The sequence below is a fragment of the Acipenser ruthenus genome, chromosome 2 (genome assembly GCF_902713425.1).
Source record: "Acipenser ruthenus chromosome 2, fAciRut3.2 maternal haplotype, whole genome shotgun sequence".
Classification (NCBI taxonomy): Eukaryota; Metazoa; Chordata; class Actinopteri; order Acipenseriformes; family Acipenseridae; genus Acipenser; species Acipenser ruthenus.
Window position 1 is genome coordinate 99,794,861 of NC_081190.1, and position 17,014 is coordinate 99,811,874.

The window sequence follows — 17,014 nt, forward strand, 5'->3', positions numbered from 1 at the left end:
CTCTACCCACATCTGTTGCAGGAGCCCTTGAAAGGGCTGCCGCTTGCTGGGGTCTGGGGTTTGATGCTGGGACCGGTCTTCCCTCTCTCGTCCTGTCCACATCTGTTGCAGGAGTCCTTAAAGGGCTGACGCTCACTGGGGTCTGGGGTCTGACGCTCGGTCACTGCCTTGCTCTTGGCGCTCGCCGTTGGTAGCCCTTAAAAGGACTGGTGACTGCCAGGACCTTGGATGGGGAGGAAAGATTGGCTGCGATAGCATCAGCCATCGCTCTGGCTTTTCACCGGTGTTTCAAACCTGGCCGACGCCTTTTGCAGGAGCCCTTGAAAGAGCTTTCATGTAAAAGGGTTCCCGCGAAGCCGTTTGCGCTGGGTGGGGTGACTGGTTCCTCTAGCAGGAGCGGTGGGCCTGCTCCAAAGGGCGCCGTCCCTATCACCAGATCCAGCCTCTCTCTCACCAGTTGAAGGAAATCCAACCCCAGGATGCACTGGTCCTGGATGTCGGCGACCCAGACCTCCTGGTCGAAGGCGGTTCCCCCAGACGCAGCTGCAGTAGCCTTCTTCCTCGCATCGGGGATAGTTGTCCCATCACCGTCCGCAGTTGTAATACACATCATACACATGGGAGGAGTCATATGCAAAAACATTATCATATCTTATCATATAATAGACGTATCCCCCCCAACTCAACTCGACACGACCATCATGACAGTAAAAGTAGACATAATGAAGCGTTCTTACCTTTGTATAAGTTAGTGATCAGCAGATGTGTCCGCCGCACGAACAGCACAGTGTGTGGTTTTCACTAACTACTGTGCAGAATGAATGATTTTTTTTTCTATAGGTAAATATCGTGACTTTCTTCCGACGCGTCGGGACGCGGGACATTTGCCGACCATATACGTATGCCACTATACAAACTATTGTTCTTATAAATAATAATAATAATAATAATAATAATAATAATAATAATAATAATAATAATAATAATAATAGTCATGGGTTTCATAAACACACACACTACAATAAGCACTTTTAAGTAATGAAGAGCTTTTCACACTACGTGCAGTTAACAAGGACGTTATTTCATTTTGGAAATCAAAATGTGATACAACAGACCCAAATTCACATAAGTTAACTGCAGTTGCCGGGGGAGCTGTACAGAATATATCATCATACCAATCAGCATTGCCAACCCGCTGACACGGGGGCATATCCCTAGCATTCCTGATTCCAGGATCACTATTTTCCATTGCTGGAGGTTCACATTGGTAAGGAATCGGGCTTCCAGCCACTTCTTCTTCCCCACAATTTATTCCATTTGAACCCTCACTCTCGCTGTCAGAAAGACTGTTCAATTTATTCCATTTTAGCTCTCACTCTCGCTGTCAGAAAGACTGTTCAATTTATTACATTTGAACCCTCACTCTCGCTGTCAGAAAGACTGTTCAATTTATTCCATTTGAACCAGTCTACAGGTAACCCAGGTCTGAGGCAGATAGCTGTTAAATTAATCAGGCAGGCTATTTCCACGCCAGCACGAGGCGCCAGCAAACCGAAGAGCCTCAACAAAAGAGCCAGGAGTCTAGCTGTGGGAGTCTACAGGTAACCAGCGCCTGAGGCAAGATAGCTGTTATATTAATCAGGCAGGCTATTTCCACGCCAGCACGAAGCGCCAGCAAACCAAAGAGCCTCAACAAAAGAGCCGGGAGTCTAGCTGTGGGAGTCCAGCGAGGGGAGGCCTGCGCCGAGACGCTGTTGGAATAGATCCAAACCTAACAGCGCTCTGGAAGATGCCATCTACTAATCAGGTCTATACCCTCCACCCCACCGCTCCCGCTGTACCTATTTGTCTTGCCTGTCCTGCTATGATTGTCTCTCACATCCCTGTTCTGTCCTCTCGCCCTCGTCCTCTGCCCTCTCTCCACCGCTGCTCCTCCAACCCCTCTAACCTCATCCCTCTGCCTCTCCCCCCCTCCTGCACACTTTCTGGTGCCCTCTGGAACTGTCACTCTTCTGCTAACACAGCTGATTTCATCTCGGTCTTTGCCTCTCACCTCTCTCTCGATTTCCTTGCTCTCACTGAAACCTGGCTGTCCCTTGATAACACTGTAACTCCTGCTGTCCTGTCCTCTCTCTATGTCCTGTCCCATACCCCGCGTCTCACTGGACGGGGAGGTGGGACTGGTCTTCTCCTCTCTCCCTCCTTACTCTTTTCTGTCCCCTCCGACCTCTCCTCACTCTCTGTTAATACCTTTGAATTTCATGCCGTCCAACTAACCTCTCCCTGTCAACTCCTGCTAATTGTACTGTACCGTCCCCCTGGACCTCTTGCTCACTTTCTCGATGAACTCGACTATCTTCTCTCCTCCCTCCCCTCTCTGTCTACCCCAACTGTCCTGTTAGGTGACTTCAATATCCATCTCTCCAACCCCAGCCACTCTGCCGGATTCCTCCCTCTCCTTCACTACTTTGACTTCTGTCTCTCTCCATCCCCCCTACCCACAAAGCTGACCGTCAACTGGACCTCACCTTCTCCAGGGCATGCTGCCCCTACACCCTCTCTGTCACCCCCCTGGACCTCTTTGATCACTATTTCATCTCTTTTTCTCTGTCTCTCCCCTCTCTCCCTGCTCCTCCTACCCCCACTGTCACCTCTCGCAGTAACCTCCGCTCTCTTTCACCCTCTGTCCTTGCCTCCACTGCTCTCTCTCACCTCCCTCCTATCGACTCTTTCTCACAACTCTATTTAGACTCTGCTACCTCCACCCTCTTCTCCTCCCTCACCTCCTCCCTCGACTCCCTCTGTCCCCTCACCTCCAGACCTGCTCGCCCCTCCCCTCCCCAACCCTGACTCTCCTCTGCGCTCCGCTCAGCAAGAATCACACTGCGATCTGCTGAAAAGAAATGGAAGAGAACCAAACTCTCTGCTGCCCTAGACCTCTACCGCACTCTACTCTCCTCCTTCTCCTCTACTCTCTCCTCTGCTAAATGTACTTATTTCCAATCTGTAATCCAAGCCTCCACTAACAACCCACGTAAACTATTCTCTACCTTATCCTCCCTCCTAAACCCTCACCTCCTCCTCCTCCGTCCTCTATCTCCTCTGATGACTTTGCCTCTTTCTTCTCTTCTAAAATCTCAGATATCCGCAAACTCTTTAACACCCCTCCCTCCCCTGCACCCCCTCCTGCTCCAACCCCTACACCCACTGCATCCCCTACTAACTCACCCTCCTTCTCCACCTTCTCTCCCCTCTCAGACTCTGACCTCTCCTCCCTGCTCCAGGGTCACAAACCCACCACGTGTGCCCTGGACCCTCTCCCCACTCATCTCTTTCAAGCTGCTGCTCCTGCTCTACTTCCCTTCATCTCCTCCCTTCTCAACACCTCTCTCCTTTCTGGTCTCTTCCCCTCTGCCTTCAAACAAGCCTCTATCACTCCCCTCCTCAAAAAACCTACCCTCGACCCCACCTCCCTCCAGAGCTACCGTCCTGTTTCCCTCCTACCCTTCCTCTCCAAAACCCTCGAGCGGGCTGTACACCGCCAGCTCTCTGCTTTCCTGTCCAACCACTCTCTGCTCGACCCTCTCCAATCTGGCTTCCACTCTGCTCACTCCATCTGTTCCTCTGGATTCTACCACACTCTCTCCCTCCTCCTCAGCTAAGAACCTCGGAGTCACCCTGGACCCCTGCCTTTCTTATTCCCAGCACATCTCCACTCTGGCACACACTTGCCGATTCTTCCTGAGCAACATCCGAAGAATCCGACCCTTCCTCACCAACTATGCAACCCAGTTCCTGGTCCAGGCCCTGGTACTCTCCCGCCTAGACTACTGCAACTCCCTCCTGGCTGGCCTCCCTGCGTCTGCCACCCGTCCGCTCCAGCTCATCCAGAAGTCTGCTGCTCGCCTGTTGTTCTCTCTGCCTCGCTTCTCCCACGCAACTCCACTGCTCTGCTCACTCCACTGGCTCCCGGTCACCGCTCGCATCCAGTTCAAGACTCTTGTACTAGCCTACAGACTGCACCCAGCTACCTCCAGACCCTCATCTCTCCCTACACCCCCACTCGACCTCTCCGCTCCTCCTGCACTAGAAGACTGACTCTACCTCCTTTACGGTCCCCTGCCTCCAGAGCCCGCTCCTTCTCCACCCTCACCCCGCAGTGGTGGAATGACCTTCCTACAGATGTCAGGACTGCCCAGTCCCTGACCACCTTCCGGCGCCTCCTCAAGACTCACCTCTCCAGACAGCACCTGTAGAACTCCTCTGTTTTTCCCCCTGGACACTTATCACTTTTCCTTAAATGCGCTTTACTTGCTCTTATCTGCCCCCTATTTTACTGCATTTAATCCTGTACTTTAGAGTACTGTAATCTGTCAAGTGTTATTTAATCTGTAGTATTTTGTATTTAATTATATCCTGATGCAACTATCACTGACACTGTTATCTGCTCCATTATTGAATCGTATTTTGTCATACTTGGACTTGCTAGAACCAAACTCATTGTATTTATCTTGCTCTTAATTGTATTATTACTTGTACTGTGATTCTTGAAATGTATTTGTTTACGACTGTAAGTCACCCTGGATCAGGGCGTCTGCTAAGAAATAAATAATAATAATAATAATAATAACCCTCACTCTCGCTGTCAGAAAGACTGTTCAATTTATTCCATTTGAACCCTCACACTCGCTGTCAGAAAGACTGTTCAATTTATTCCATTGAAGCCTCACGCTCGCTGTCCTCACTGTCATAAAGACTGTTCAATTTATTCCATTTGAACCCTCACTCTCGCTGTCAGAAAGACTGTTCAATTTATTCCATTTGAACCCTCACTCTCACTGTCAGAAAGACTGTTCAATTTATTCCATTTGAACCCTTACTCTTGCTGTCATAAAGATTGTTCAATTTGTCGGAGAAATCAGAATGATTGCTTTCGCACTCTGAAGCTATTGTATACCGGTATCTATTCGCAGCATGTTTTCCTCTAGTGACGTCACGCCAACTTCGTGCATCTTCAGTGTGCGATCAGTGTTTTCCGGAATTATTGATCTTTTTATGCCTCTCAGAGCAGTGAGATGTAATTTCTTGCCCTTTAAAAAAGTAACCTAGGTACGGCCCGAAAGCCAAAAAATGATTTTCTAGGTGAGATATGGACTTTAACAAAACTTTGAATCATGCGTTCGTACAGTTTGCTTCTATCGTGTGTACATCTACGGGGGGTAATGATTAAAAAAAGTAGACCATTGATTGTTCGAAATCACGTAAATGGCTAATCTTTTTTGGTTCTTGTTATGCAAATTAATGTAAAATACTGTAGAAAATTTGTTTTAATTAAAGCGTACTTCTAAAAGATTTCTCTATAGATCGTCCTCTGCTACTTTGCCATTCAATTATCTGTGTTTGTGCCCATTGCAACAATACCAACTGATTCACACAACCTAGATCTCCCTAATCTTATCAAATAAAAGGAAGAATTACATGTTCTTCTCATTTCATTTACATGTTGGATTACCATCTAGGTATACACAATAAAGATAGAAAGCTGAAGTTGGCTTCTAATTCTAGTCTATTCTCTCAGTTTTCTTATTCGCATCCCAGCTTCTTGTTCAGTCTTTGAAGTTAATATGCCAATTGATTTATCAAAGTTGAATAATTAGCCTTGTGTATAATCATGCTCTGCGACTTTTTTTCCCTGTATCAGAGGGGCACCCCCTCAACAAGTGTCATGTTTATTTAACTTTATGAAATACATATTTACAATTCTTATTTACAGGCTGTAGATGTCCACTGTGAATACAGATCCAGAGTGGCAGTGCAGGTGTAATACCGGGATCTGTTTTCACAGATCCATGTGCTGCATTCCACAGTCCTGTGAGCAGTATCTGGGAAAGGATAAATATCCTTGGGCCACTTATTTCTCAAATGAATGGAAGGGCATAGGATAAAACATGACTATTGGTATGAGAATTTATGAATTATTTTAATGTGTATATATGTAATTCTAACAAAATGAGATGACACTGAGCTTCACTATAACTTAAAGAGACAACCATTTCTAAGCAGAACAAGAAGGCTGTTGAAGGAGGAACTGACTAAGAATGCTTGAGCAATTTCTGTCATGAGGTGACAGTCCTAGAGAGTTCTGGACACATCTGAAGTAGGGAAATAACTTCTTATCTGAGGATTGTCCTCCTAATAATAATAGGCAGAATAGGGCAATAGGGCATTGTTGAGCCAGCTCAGGAGAGAGGGCTGGGCTGCAACACTGGCATTCCGCTTTATATCTCCATTGTGTAGTATTGAGAAAGCTCAGTTCTATGTGGGTTGGGTTCTCTTCAATTCAACTGTAGCTGTAGTGCAACCAGTACTTTTCATTTTGTTATAATACAAATTTGTATGTATTTTGATCAAAACTGCCTTTTCAATTTATTTTTCCATTAGAATATACAATATAAACTGAAAGTACAGTTGCAATGCAGTTGTGTTCCTACCTGCCAAGACATTGTATATAGATAAGGCATATTCCCCCTGCACACGCCCCCCCTCCATTTGCTTTATGTATGTAAATAATATTAATTATGAAGGAAAATTATTGAATATATTTACTGTTAAAAATGTTCTATATCAATTCAAGTCCACATGTGAAAACTCACAATAAAACAGTGTAACTTGTCTTTATTTAAAATGTCTTTATTATATGTAGTTACAGGAGCAATTGGGAAGTTCAGGAATTTATTTGGTTTATTTATTGAAAGGTCACCTAAGAACAAAAGGGTCCCCACGAGTCATTAAAATCTTGTCTCCTGTTGTCCAAGAGGAGGCCGAAAAGTTTGGACAGGTTTTGGTTGGGTTCGGGGTAGTTGCACTACAGTGGAAGTTATTGCCACAGCTACAGCTGAATTGAAGAGAACCCAACCCTAATCTGGAACATCTGCCTCCAGCACAAAATCTAAAAAAAATGAACAGAACGAGTTGAGGAGATGGTTTGGATTTAGAAGGAATAACAGGTACCTAACTGAACAGGCTTTTTGTTGTTTTCTGATGCAAAAACTGTCATACAACAATGAATGGGCTCTAGGATATAAAGGACAGAGCTACTGTTTGTGACATACCTGAATCTAGTTATGGTTTAAACTTATAATAAATTATGGCATTTAAAGGCATCCTTATGTTTTCTGATTGATAAACTTCTGGATTGAACTTGTTCATAAGATATTAATCTTAATTGTATGTCTGGGGTATCCAGACAAAATCTAACAGTGGATAATCTACATACTAAATCCAAACACTTTTCTGGTTGGAGTCCTGCTTTTCTGTCTCAACAACTATAAAACAGGCCAAATTGTTCACATAGAACTTTATTAAATAGTGCTCTGTAGGCGCTTTCAGGCTCAATAAGGATTGGAATGAGACGAACTGACAGATGAGGCAAAGAGACACGAGTAAAATTGAACAAAAACCTTTATTTACTAATAATGAAAATAAATCAAAGCACAAAATAAAAATACAAATTAAACTAGAATGGACATTTCTAAAAAAAACCATTTGTCTAAGCTATAAACAATAGCCTGACCTTTCAGGAGAGGTCAAAGGTCAAAGTCAGGGCTATTTTGGATTGATTATATATGGTTTTCTATGTCTTCAATATTAACTAGAGTTGCAAGCAACTTTACGGCTTCCTAGTCTCTATCGTGATGTTTAAGTGTATCTATCGGTCGCCATCCACGTGACCAATCAGCTTCAATCGTGGACGTTACTTCCCATAAGGAGGCTGTGTGGTCCAGTGGTTAAAGAAAAAGGGCTTGTAACCAGGAGGTCCCTGGTTCAAATCCCAGCTCAGCCACTGACTCATTGTGTGACCCTGAGCAAGTCACTTAACCTCCTTGTGCTCCGTCTTTCGGGTGAGACGTAATTGTAAGTGACTCTGCAGCTGATGCACAGTTCACACACCCTAGTCTCTGTAAGTCGCCTTGGATAAAGGCGTCTGCTAAATAAACAAATAATAATAATAAGGTTATACAGCTCTGAAGTTTGAAGTTTTTCCATAGTAACTATGACCGTATCTGCACTCTCTATGGAGTAATGAGCCAGTTGTACATTTGACCTTTAGGAGAGGTCAGAGGTCACGGGCAATGACAGTTTTTCATAGAGCATATATGTCTTCCTATATGTGTTCAATATTAACCTTGGACAAACAAGACAGGACCTTGCCATGAGTATGTTCTGCATGCCACAGTCCTGTGAGCAATATCCGGGAAAGGAGCCCTCGCTGTAAAAGCCTGTGACAACTCCTCGTCTCCCATCTCCAACATACCCTGGAGGAAAGTCCTTAAATATACTCCCACAACTCAGGCACTCGGAAACTGGAAACTCTTTCTTATATTCTGTTTTATTTTCTTCGGTCCATGTTGAAATGCCTGTGAGATAAAAAGAAAAATATATATATATTAAAGTAACGTTAAGGTTGTTCAAACAAAAACCTCAAAAGTGAGTATATCACTAGTTAAGTCTGATACACAACCTTAACTGTGCTGCACCATGATGCAGCATAGGTATTTTTTTTTTTTTATAAATTTAGTCGTCGCCAATTTTTTACCTCGGTTTTCTCCCCAGTTTAGCAAGCCCAATTATTATCTGTATCCTCGGCTCACCGCTCGCAACCCCCTTGCCGACTCGGGAAACGGAGGCTGGAATATGCGTCCTCCGAAACGTGATCCTGCCAAGCCGTCATTTTTCGCACTGCAGATCCACAGCAATGCCACCAGACCTATAGTGCCAGAGGACAACACAGATCTAGCGGCTCCACTGCAGAACCACAGGCGCCCTATCGGCCACAGGGGTCGCTGATGCGCGGTGAGCCGTGGATTCCCCTGCCGACCTAAGCCCTCCCTACACGGGCAGCGCTCAGCCAATTGTGCGCCGCCCCCTAGGAACTCCCGGTCACGGTCGGCTGTGACATAGCCTGGATTCGAACCTGCGATCTCCAGGCTATAGGGCACATCCTGCACTCCGCGCAGCGCGCCTTTACTGGATGCGCCACTCGGGAGCCCTGCAGCATAGGTATGACATCACATATGACACCAGCAATGACATCATTCATAACATAATTAATCTACTGACAAATGCTCACTGAAAACTGGCTATAGGAACATAACTCTGGGAGGGAGGCACAGATTGCTACTACTCATTGAAGACATATATCCACAGCTAAAATACAATTTACAGACGTTTAATTTACACCTATAATCACACCGTGATAAGGTTGCTAGATATTTTTTAAATGTATTCATTATTTATTTTAAGTAGCACATTTATTTAAAGGAACATACATTTAATCTGGGGCATCATAATAATATAAACATTAGGCTATGCAGCCCATCTGGCTTGCTCAGTTCCTATGGCTAAAATCAAACCAGCATATAACCTGTTCCAGTTAATAATCATATAATAATCTTTATTTATAGAGCAACTTTCATACCACAAGGTTCAAGGCACTGCACACAGAATAAAAAGAGAGAGACAAAAACAATATTATAAAAGAAGGTAACAGAACACAAAAAGATTCCATTCAGAATTATTAAAAAATATAACAGGAATAACAAGGAAAAAAGACACAATATCAAGATCTAGACTTTTTTTGTCATGGTTGATTTTCTATCATCTCCCATCCCTCATCCTGAGCCTCATGTTAACTTCCATCCCCCTCCCCAGACCTGAAAACCCTCTATTTGCAAAACTGTAATTTACCAATGTATTGTTATAAATATTGCTGGTTAAAAACATTGACTACGACTTGTAAGGGTTATTGAACTTGTTCGTCTTAGCAAATGGCAGTTACAAATTTGGAGAATTAAGTTATTAAGAAATCTATGAAAGTCAATAAATCAGAGAACAACATCATTTCCAATGAAAAGTACTGTCTACTGTTATGCATTTTTAAAAACACATTTCTGTTTATTTTATTGTTACTCATTTACAGTGGCGACGCGTGGGGTGGAGGGGGTTACGCTTCAATCAGTACCGCTTTCAATTCACGTGCCCCCCCAGATTTCTGCCCAGGAAATTCTTTTTTGGTGGCCTCAATACGCTTCAATCAGTACCGCTTTCAATTAGTATACACATGAACCGCCACTCACAACTGACCAATGACATGTTTGCTTCTGCCAAAGCGTGCGTTTCAAATTTCTGTTTGTGATTGGGCAATTTACTGTCATTCGTGAGAGGTTCAACCTTGAACTCTTCTGATTGGACAATGCGCACAGCTTTTACACTTTATAGTCCAAACGGACGCACAACGTGACACAACGCTGAGTGAGAGACGTGAAGTATGGCCTGACAGCGGTAGGGAAAAGGAAAAAATAATAAAAAAAATTAGCTATTTGTTTTGGTCGCCCTAATTTGTCTAAACTGTTGATGAACCATCTGAAGACAACAAGCCAGCAGCTACCACCGGCAGTCCTACGCCAGTCAAACGGTAATTAAATTAATCAGGATTTGTGAGATTAAATAAAATGGTTTGCTTTGCTTTGAACACAAAATGTTAGTTAAGAGAAATGAACAACCACAAGTATGAATGAAATTATATATAGTTATTTTTATTTATTATCATAAATTAGTTAGTGGAATTAACTAACTAACTAACTAACTAACTAACTAACTTGTTATCAACATATGTCCACATGAAGCAGACATATGTGCACCACCCAAAAATAATAGTTTAACATGTATATTTGAAATGTTATATACTGTATGTATATGTTTACAGTTAAACGGTATGAAAGGGGAAATACAGTGAAAAATGTGTGCTAAACTGCAAATTGCAGTCTAGTTTCTTTCCCCCATTTGCCAGTGTGGGAGGGGAACAGAATCAAATGTGTTGTTTGTAATCCCTGACTACAGCTGCACACTGGATTATAAATCGGATGTCGGTGTCCGACCAGAAGTGATTTTCTTGTACTTTTAAGTAAAATAAACATACATACCATCCTGTTGTTTTCCACATAATATTGACATGTTTTACGGCTGGTTTCACAGACCCTTAGGCCTACCTTAGGCCCTGTCCACACTATGCCTAAACCGCTTTTAAACCGTCTTAGAAGTGCTAAATACAGTTTGTGTCTACACTACGCAGCATTTAATACCGTACTCGATAACCGGACTCGAGACCACGCCGAGGTAGTCTTGAGTCCATTTCTATGATTTCCATTACAAGAGAAAGGCCAGCATCGACAGAGCCCAGAGAGAGAGTCCAGCATCGCCAGAGCCCAGAGAGAGAGTCCAGCATCACCAGAGCCCAGAGAGAGACAGTCCAGCATCACCAAATTAAAAGCTATTTTATCATGTATACTTGCATGCCTTTGGTATGTCATAGAATAAAGCAAAGAAGCTGTGAAAAGAGATGAATTATTGCTTATTCTACAAAAGATATTCTAAAATGGCCTGGACACATTTGTTGGTACCCCTTAGAAAAGATAATAAATAACTGGATTATAGTGATATTTCAAACTAATTAGTTTCTTTAATTAGTATCACACATGTCTCCAATCATGTAATCAGTCATTCAGCCTATTTAAATGGAGAAAAGTAGTCACTGTGCTGTTTGGTATCATTGTGTGCACCACACTGAACATGGACCAGAGAAAGCAAAGGAGAGAGTTGTCTGAGGAGATCAGAAAGAAAATAATAGACAAGCATGGTAAAGGTAAAGGCTACAAGACCATCTCCAAGCAGCTTGATGTTCCTGTGACAACAGTTGCAAATATTATTAAGAAGTTTAAGGTCCATGGAACTGTAGCCACCTCCCTGGGCGCAGCCGCAAGAGGAAAATCGACCCCAGATTGAACAGAAGAATGGTAGAAAAAGAACCAAGGATAACTGCCAAAGAGATACAAGCTGAACTCCAAGGTGAAGGTACGTCAGTTTCTGATCGCACCATCCGTCGCTTTTTGAGCGAAAGTGGGCTCCATGGAAGAAGACCCAGGAGGACTCCACTTTTGAAAGAAAAACATAAAAAAGCCAGACTGGAATTTGCTAAAATGCATATTGACAAGCCACAATCCTTCTGGGAGAATGTCCTTTGGACAGATGAGTCAAAACTGGAGCTTTTTGGCAAGTCACATCAGCTCTATGTTCACAGACGAAAAAATGAAGCTTTCAAAGAAAAGAACACCATACCTACAGTGAAACATGGAGGAGGCTCGGTTATGTTTTGGGGCTGCTTTGCTGCGCCTGGCACAGGGTGCCCTGAATCTGTGCAGGGCACAATGAAATCTCAAGGCTATCAAGGCATTCTGGAGCGAAACGTACTGCCCAGTGTCAGAAAGCTCTGTCTCAGTCGCAGGTCATGGGTCCTCCAACAGGATAATGACCCAAAACACACAGCTAAAAGCACCCAAGAATGGATAAGAACAAAACATTGGACTATTCTGAAGTGGCCTTCTATGAGTCCTGATCTGAATCCTATCGAACATCTATGGAAAGAGCTGAAACTTGCAGTCTGGAGAAGGAACCCATCAAACCTGAGACAGCTGGAGCAGTTTGCTCAGGAAGAGTGGGCCAAACTACCTGTTAACAGGTGCAGAAGTCTCATTGAGAGCTACAGAAAACGTTTGATTGCAGTGATTGCCTCTAAAGGTTGTGCAACAAAATATTAGGTTAGCGGTCCCATCATATAGTTTTATTATTTACAATATTATGTTGAATAAAAAATCAAAAGCAAAGTCTGATTTCTATTAAATATGGAATAAACAATGGTGGATGCCAATTACTTTTGTCAGTTTCAAGTTATTTCAGAGAAAACTGTGCATTCTTCGTTTTTTGTGGAGGGGTACCAACAAATTTGAGCACGTCTGTATGTAAATGTGCCCTTGCGTGTGTGAGCCAATAGGGCTCGAGGGGAATCCCTATTTAGGAGCTGCCTGCGTGCAACACGGGATTGTGTTGTTGTTGTGATGTTGTTGCTGCCTAACTGAGCTAATTATCCTTTTGCTAAAAGAGTGTCCTTTTGCCTGCTGTTCCAGTTTCAATAAAAACAGCAGCTTTAACTGCTTTGAACTGCAACCTGTGCTCTCTTCATTTATTCCGTTGCGGACCAGATACGCCTCCTCTACTATATATATATATATATATATATATATATATATATATTAAAGCCTTTGGTAAAACTAAAACTAAAAACATTTTTATCCCTGATTTAGAAGTAAACAGGATTCAAACAGACCACCATCAGCTGGTTCCACAGACCCTGATTCACACTATCTCATGTTACCAAGATTAGTGCTATTTGGGGTCTAAACCATAGCAGATTGTTATAACCCTAAGTGTGATTTATTGAATTCCATATGACACTAAATACAATAGTGAAAAGAAGTCCATGACAGAGAGAGCAGGCTTCTTAAGATCAGCTGCCTCTGTTTAGATCCGTAAAATAGAAAACCACGATGTCAGCCACAATATTCTTTTGTGTGCACATCATTACTGCACACCTGGTTTTATATATGGATTTATTTTAAAGCCTCCATTATGTTTTACAGGGAAGGAAAAAATCTGAATGAAAAAGCATTTAACATGTCCTCAGACCAGATCTTTGAAATGCTTTATAGGTGGGTTCTACCAATAACTAACGGTGCGGCTGGTAAACGAGCATTAAGTGTTGTACCCATTGGCGTTACCGATGCTTAAAGGTTCACCACTACGCACTAGAATAGTGTTTTCACTTTCACAATTTCTTTGGTAAAGAAATACATACAGTACTGTAGACAATTGTTAATTTTCTGTTAGGCTTTTTGAAAAAGCTCTTCGTAACTTAAACTTTTTTTTTGGTAACTGCAACAAAATTCAAAATAAAACGGGGGAAAAAAAAGAAATGTCATTGGATTTTTGTAAAGTATTCCCCCAATATTATTGTCCTTTTATGAACATCAAGCAGCAAACAAAATCAGTTTTTATTTCAGGCCTGAGGAACAAATGTTGAAGTTCATGCAGCTGATGCATGGAACGTGGGTCGTTGATGTACATGATGTTGTGACTGCTTTTGACCTTTCCCCTTTCACATATGCACATTTTATGTTTGGTTAGTGGTTCAAGTGTGGCCCTTGTTCGTTTTTTTTTTATTTTTTATGATACGTTGCATGTCATTGTTTAAAGGTGTGTCAATTAAGATTTAAAACCCACGCTGCAGAACAGCCCTGTCTTCCATTATAATAAATGCCATTCACCTCCACACGCTACTTCAGTTAAGCAGGAAGGCACAGTATGTTATTTGTGGAGCTCTGCTCTATGCTTCAAGGGAACATAACGTATCAGAAATGAAAATCTTCTAAGATTCACTGATGTAAAAATCCCATTCTGTCACGCTGGCTTTGTGCTTATGGGTACTGATTAAGCATGACAGGTTCATACAGGAGGCATACTGTTCAGGAAAAAGCAATGCACTTGATGTAGTATCTCAAACCAAGCGGTTTAAAATAAACAAGAAAAACTACCAGCAAAGCAAGAATGGTGTAATTCACTACGCCGGCAGGAAATGGAGGTTACATAATAAATGTCCATATAAAGTATAACAGGATTAAAGGTCACATGGCATGTAATGTTAAAACAGTCAATGCACGGTACAGAAATCCTAGTTTCAATTATTTGGTTATCAGATATAATGAAATTGGATACAACATAGTGAAGTGCCTGCAGTGATACCAAGATACAGTTTATACCACGCCTTACCTAATAACATTATTAATACAGGTGCCTCTTCATTCTCTGTTTAGGCTGCACGGGAGGGTTGGCAAGGGAACTGGCAAAGGCCTATCCTGGCTCCACGATCACTGTATTCGATCTACTTAAAGTGGTGGAAATGGACGAGAAGCATTTCTCAGATCCAGGTGACCAGTATTGATTTTCGCGAAAGTAAGATTGCTTTTGATGTTGATCCTGCATTTACAGTAAACTAAAAAGTATATACACGCAATACCATTCTTAACTGAAATTACTAGAACGCCTGCCAGCACCAACATACTTTAGTTCCTGCGGAAATTATTATTGCATCAACAGGCACTACGGTCCATGCTCTGTATTACAGAACACAGTAACATTATGACCCAGAAAAGGAAGTGACATGTGTTTTTTGAAACTACAGTATAAGCTTAAGAAGTTAGACAGGAAAGTTGCAGTGTAATATGATTATCCAGTTGCAGTGTAATATGATTATCCAGTTGCAGTGTAATATGATTATCCAGTTGCAATGTAATATGATTATCCAGTTGCAGTGTAATATGATTATCCAGTTGCAGTGTAATATGATTATCCAGTTGCAATGTAATATGATTATCCAGTTGCAATGTAATATGATTATGCAGTTGCAGTGTAATATGATTATCCAGTTGCAGTGTAATATGATTATCCAGTTGCAGTGTAATATGATTAGCCATTTGCAGTGTAATATGATTATCCAGTTGCAGTGTAATATGATTATCCAGTTGCAATGTAATATGATTATCCAGTTGCAGTGTAATATGATTATCCAGTTGCAGTGTAATATGATTATCCAGTTGCAGTGTAATTTGATGAACTCTGTTAATCGTTTTGAGGCTCAGCCACATACAGGTAGCAGGTATCTCTTCAGGTATCAGTTGTGGATGCACACCCCTGGTGGTGGCGACAGTGATACTGTGGAGGTACAGTACCAGTACTTATGATATTTACATAGAGAGCCGATTATCCAATTATTATAAAACAAATTCTTTACCACAAGTTATTTTTTATTTATTTATTCATTTTAAATTTGTTCGTCGCCAATGGTTTTTACCCCGGTTTTCTCTCCCATTTGGAATGCCCAATTATTATTTTTATCCCAGTTCACCACTGCATTCCCCTGGCGACTCAGGAAACAGAGGCCGAAACACGCATCCTCCGAAATGTGTTCCTGCCAATCTGTCATTTTTCACACTGCAGATCCACAGCGAAGCCATCAGACCTATAGTGCCGGAGGACAACACAGATCTGAATGGCCCCATTGCAGACCTGCAGGCCCCCTATCAGCTACAGGGATCGCTGGTGCATGGTGAACCGGGGATTCGAACCTGCGATCTCCAGGCTATAGGGTGCATCCTGCACTGGAAGCGGAATGCCTTTACTGGATGCGTCACTCAGGAGCCCTTACCACAAGTTATCGACTGCATCAGAGTCTGGTGAATAAAGAGGAACCTGTTGGTCCTAATGTCACGCATACTGTACATGGTGAATATGGTGGATGGAGGTTGTAGTGATATACTTTTTCATGGCACAGCTGACTTGTACTTCCTGGGTCATTTCACCTGGAGAATTAAATTGTCCCCAACCCTTCTTCTTTCCTGTCAATAGCCAATCAACTGCTTCCCTTGTTAACTGACATACTTTCAGCAAGCACAGTAGTCTCTGCATATAGGAACACCTCCTAAGAGAACACTTCACCTAAGGGAACACCCTTGTGGTGAAACTGATTTTTCCCCATTGTAAATGCACCGGCTAAAGGAACAGGAACTTCGCTTAAAAGAACACCTTTTTGGCGACGATAGTGATTTGTTCTTAACCAATTGAAAACTAATACAGTACTGTTTTGTAACCTGATAACTCATCATCATCAAACTCAAATTCAAATGATTTATTCAATCTTTTCAAAACTGACTTGTCATCGCGAGTGTAATCTAGAACTGCTGCATTTAACATGTGTGTATAGGGTGGTGCTGTGTTAATAACCATTGTGTTAAAATTAATTCTCGTTTCATAATTACTGTTAGAGCCGCTGCTGCATTTTAACTGTATGTAGGGTGTTTTGTTAATTTACTTGGTCAGTTAGTTTATTATTACAGTTTATTAACATACGCTTGCCTTATAATTAGGCTTGCTAATATCTGATTTTTATTTTTTTGCCATTAATATCGATGTTTATCTGAGAGAATTTACCAGGTTTTTTTATTTTTAATTTTTCAATTCAAGCAGAGAATGGGTGAAATCGACCTTTATGCTTTAAAAAAAATAACAC